Source organism: Bidens hawaiensis, unplaced genomic scaffold (assembly GCF_021521415.1).
Source record: "Bidens hawaiensis isolate Kalapana, Puna unplaced genomic scaffold, B.hawaiensis_p1.1 tig00004759_1, whole genome shotgun sequence".
NCBI lineage: Eukaryota > Viridiplantae > Streptophyta > Magnoliopsida > Asterales > Asteraceae > Bidens > Bidens hawaiensis.
In genome coordinates this window covers 126504-132047 of record NW_027491296.1, presented here as the reverse complement: position 1 = coordinate 132047, position 5544 = coordinate 126504, and positions in this window count along the sequence as shown.

The following is a 5544-nucleotide window of genomic DNA, read 5'->3' as shown; positions in this document are numbered from 1 at the left end:
TTGGATTTATGATTGGTACCGTATTCTATAAATATGAAATTTAAGGAGTAACTAAAGAAAGCTAGATCACCTCCCGGTCTCACCAACAATACCTAAGAACCCTAAATATCATGTAAAGCTCAACGGTTAAATGGTTCGGATCACCTCCCGGTCTCACCTTACCTAACTATGCTGAGGTACCTAAAGACTAAATTACCTCCCGGTCTCTCTAATAACAAAACACCCAAAGGCGGGGTATATTTATTGAATTAGGTTATACCTCGGATCTGTAAGAATCTAAAGGAATCTAGGGTAACTCATTCCCGTGCATTCACTACCCAAACCTGCAAAAGACCAAAACAGACGACACTTAATTACCTCCCGGTTTCTCAAGTGACAGAATATAAGGTATCTCTTAACTCTCCATTACCGTTCCAATGGTATAAGTCGACTATAAACCATAAACTAGTTGTAAACACACAGTAAACAACCTAATATGCATCCATACATGAAAGACATTCACAAAGACGCATATAGAACAATTAATTAATCATAAATTAATACCAAATACACATATGCATCACAACCAAATAAAATAAAAACTTTACCGAAACATGAACCAATCAATAACTATCCAAGACCAAAAATAAAACGAGTCTAAAAAATATTCATCCAAACCCGGACAGTATAAATGTTTAGCCAATCATAGTTATGAACGAAACAAAGATTATATATTTATTGCAGTTCATCGTAAAAAGAAATAAAATAAATTAAGCTACTAGCCTGTGAGCTTAAATTATTGAGTTGTGCCTGGTAGCATAAATTAATTCACCAGTATGCTAGCTTGCTTCTTATTTTCTTCTTTGAAGTTTGTCATTTGTCATGAGACTTTGACCAGCGTGCTTGGGAGCTTGATTATTTCCTTTATGCTTCTTTATAGATTTTGATACGTAGCTTCACAGGGGTGGCCCCTTCCTGTGCTTATGCCCCCCTTTACTTCTGTCGTGTCCCTCATCAATACCCAACATAGGGTTTCTTTAAATTCCTTCAGCCCATTCATGAGCCCACATGCAAAACAAATATTATCCACTAGAAAGTTCTCATTCTTTATCTTTAATTATATTAATTAATAGTCATCAATCTTTTGAGAATTAAAATTTAACTCCAAAACATATGTATACTTCAAATTATTTAAGTTGCATATATAGTTTGAACATCATTTTATTATTTTCTATTTCACCATAATTAAAATTTAATTAACAAAAATAACAAACGTTAATCTCTGTTAATTTGTGTCTCTTGAATCTTTAAAATCTAAATATGAACTAATTAAGATTATTTTCAATAAAAACCTGCTCAAAAATATTTAAAAGTGTAGGATATATTAATATAATATTCATATAATTCAGCCCATATCAACCACAACTGATTAGCGAGCCCTACCCAAAACAACCTGACCCGAACTTGGTTTACATACACGATTGAAAAGATGACCATTAAGTTTACTAAGAATTCCTTTTTGTTAAATGAATTATGCAAAGCTCAATAAAAAAAAGGATAACAAAATAATTCGATAAATTAATGTTGTATCTTCTTAGGTGTTTACTCTAAATTTGTACACTACACGCATGTCTTCTTAATTAATGATGTGCTAAATGATGCATGAACTTTGACAAAAAAAAATTATGACCCGTCTTTAATCACATAGAGCTTTTCTAATAATTCTTCCAATTTATGTAACAACTGAATAACTATATTATACCTAAACATGTATGACTGCTTTAGTTGACTGTATCGTTAAATATAGCATTTTAAACTCATCATTTTCTTTTCTTTTTTTTGGGTTAGGGTGTCTTTACTCTTTTATAGGTGCAACATTAAGGTCAAACTGTAATAAGATTTGGTGGCCAGGTCTAATAACAGATCAAACAAAGTTAAGGAAAAGACAATCTTTACAATATAAGTTCTGGTTAGCTTGTCAAAATGGGTTTTAATTGTTGATTAATAACAGGAACCCGTTGTTCGATATGTGGCTCATTTGATTACAAGGAACACAACGAGCTGCAGGACCATATTTGTTCATTACAAAGCTGGTAGGGGAATTACACGTTTTACTTTCCTTTTTGGTAACACCTATTCTAACGACCACTTCGCGATATTGTGCCAATTCCAGTTTTGAACTACCGCAGACTTGTTTCATAGTTTTCAACTGAGCGGCATGTAACAACTCGGATTTTAACTTATTATTTTAATAACCGTTACCCGACCCGTTTCCATAAAACATCATGTTTATCTAGATATTTAGTTATTATAATTGTTTATTTAATATATATATATATATATATATATATTTATAACTTTCTAAATATTACAATTTTAACCATAAACTAAGTTTTAACCCTAATATATTTCCACCATCAAACTACAAGGACCCATTTGCAGATTTATAAAACTATTATTATATTATACTCCTTTAAGCCGTAACCCATTTATGATCCAAACTCGTTTTGTTCAACCCGTATACCCGATTTCCTTTCTTGCTCAATAATCTTCGTTGTATATTGGGAATTGATTTGTTTAGATTGTTTATACGCGTAATACGAACCTAACCGACATTCTAATTAAGAAAACTCAATCAATTCGATAGGTGTTACCTTATATATCGACTCGTCATATATCATAATCGTATATACCATTAACAGTTAACAAAAATTCAATTAAACGGACCTGCACCTTCCTTACCATGTTGCGACCACACCTCCATCAATTAATTTAAGTTTCACAGTCTGGTACCCCCTGTTTGTAAATGTTTCTGGCCGTCGGGTCGCACTCACTGTTAGCTTTCAATCCAGCGTCGTTTAAGGTAATAATTATATGAAACAGATTTGTTTTTGATCCAGTAACATTAACCCTCTTGTTAATTAAACAAACTACGAGCAGATCGATTGATTACCGAATCTAGGGTTTATAGGTGTTTGGGTTTTACCAGTTGCAGGTTTAAATTATCGTTTTCATGTATCAAGTAATTGATTAACCAGTTCAACTGGTTGATGTGTCTACGTGTTGTATACCTGAACCGGCTTGGGGCGTAGGTTCGAGCCTCCCCCAACCCAGTTTTGTTAAACTTTGTTTTCTTTTTTGGTTGTTTAATCAAATAAATGGTTTATAAATTAATGATAATATTAAATGATAAACATTATTATATTAAAATTGATCTTGGTGTTATGTTTCATGTCATACCTTATAAAAAGTTTTCGTTTATGCATATTATATATATTGGAGAGGGTTATTTTGAGAACCATGTTGAGTTTTAATAACTTTAAGAACTCAATTTTGAACCACATATTTAATTAAATGATATGAAATATGTGGCTGAGATTAAATTTAATTAAAAAATGAAGCAGGAGAGAGAATAAGTATTTTTGATAATTACACAAGTTTAAACGTTAGTTACACATGTATAAAAAGTCGATTCGGTGTGTAAAAAATACCGTAATTTTTTGTATATCACTTACACTTACGTATTACACATGTGTAAAAAATTCGAAAATTTTTTTTGTTACGTTGAGTTCTTTAGAGTTCTTAAAACTCAAAGTGGTTCTCAAAAGAAATCAATCCTAAGAGAACCATTTGCAAATTGAGAACTTTGAGAACCATTTTGGACCACTAAAAGCACCTTTAAAAAAATTATTTAAAAAAATCATAAAACAAAAAAGAACAAAAATTTTAAAAAAGTAAAAAAACCAAAATTCTTATATTTCATTAAAAAAATAAAAAAAAAGTCGTATTATACACATATGTATAATTTTATTTAATCTTTAGTTACGTAATATACACATATGTACAGTATCATTTATCTTAAATTATACACATGTGTATAAAAAAACATGTAAATGTACATATATATGTATATATTATACATATGTGTATAAAATTTAGCTAAACCAAGTTTTTTTTTATTTTTTTTTATGAAACCGGGATGTTAAAATAAGAATTTTGGATTTTTACTTTTTTCATTTTTGTGTTTTTTTTTTATTTTATGATTTTTTTTATTTTTGGTTTTTTGTGGTTCAAAGTGGTTCTCAAAGTTCTCAATTTCCAAAAAGTTCTCTCATGATCCTGATCCTATATGTATGTATGTATTATAAGTATATTTTTTTTATAATAATAAATTATCGTTACCTAATCAAAACCCGTCAGCATTAAAGATGACCCTTGTCATTAAACATTTATTTTTGCAAACTTATTATATTTATCATATATATATATATATATATATATATATATATATAGGGAGAGAATCATGAGAGAACTCCATTTTATGGAGAGAACTAGAGAACTAATAATGAAGTATTTTTAATTTAATTAAAAAAAAAATTTCTAATTTTTTTCTTTCATCCTTCTTATATGTTGTTATTCTTCACCACAAAAAAATATAGAAATAAAAAAAATAAAAAAAATTAACGAGTAATGCATATATGCAATACACCGACTTTTTTTATAATGCATATGTGCAATAGTATGCATTTTGATATTTGAAATAGTGTTGAATAGCATATATATAGTTGTTTGTACTGTATATTTGAAATAGTGTTATCTTATATACAAAAATTTCAAAAATCGATATAGTGCATATGTGCATTAGTGTTGTATTACATATATGCGATAATGTGTTTTGCATACAATTATTAGTGTCGTATTTCCATATATTCAATAGTGTGTATTAGATAATGTATTTGTGTTGTATTATATGCAATAAAATACTATTTTATATATACAATACACATTAATGTACATACGCATTACATCGACGGATTTTTTTTTATTTTCAATTTTTTTTTTATTTTTTTAGGAACAATATCATCTTTTTAGAAGGAGGAAAGAAAAAAATCACAAAATAACCTTTTAAAAATAGTTAAAAATAATTCTTTACTAGTTTTTTAGTTCTTTCTTTAAGAGGAGTTCTCTCTAGATCCCACCCCTATATATATATATATGTATATTTTAAAAAAAAATTATTTTTTTTAGGAACAATATCATCTTATTAGAAGGAGGAAAGAAAAAAAAATCACAAAATAAATTTTTAAAAATAGTTAAAAATAATTCTTTACTAGTTCTTTAGTTCTCTCTTTAAGAGGAGTTTTTTCTAGATCTCACCCCTATATATATATATATATGTATATGTATATATGTATATGTATGTTGCATATATATATGTTTTACTTTTAATCAAAATTATAATACACATATTATAACGGTTATATATATGTTCATTGTCAATTTGTCATTAGGAGACTTAAAGTAAACTATATATTTATATGATAAACTTCATATTATTATTTATTTTAAATGATAAGTGTTTAATTTCAATATATTTATTTAAACAATGTTATCATGTATATTATAAGTACTTAGACATTTATTTACTTATATTATATTTATTTAATACGATACATGGTATATTTAATTTGTTACGCATGTTAGTATTGAAATAATTTATTTGTTTATATATTCATAAACATGTATTATATTACCAGTAGGTGTGCCCGCGCGTTGCGGCGGGGA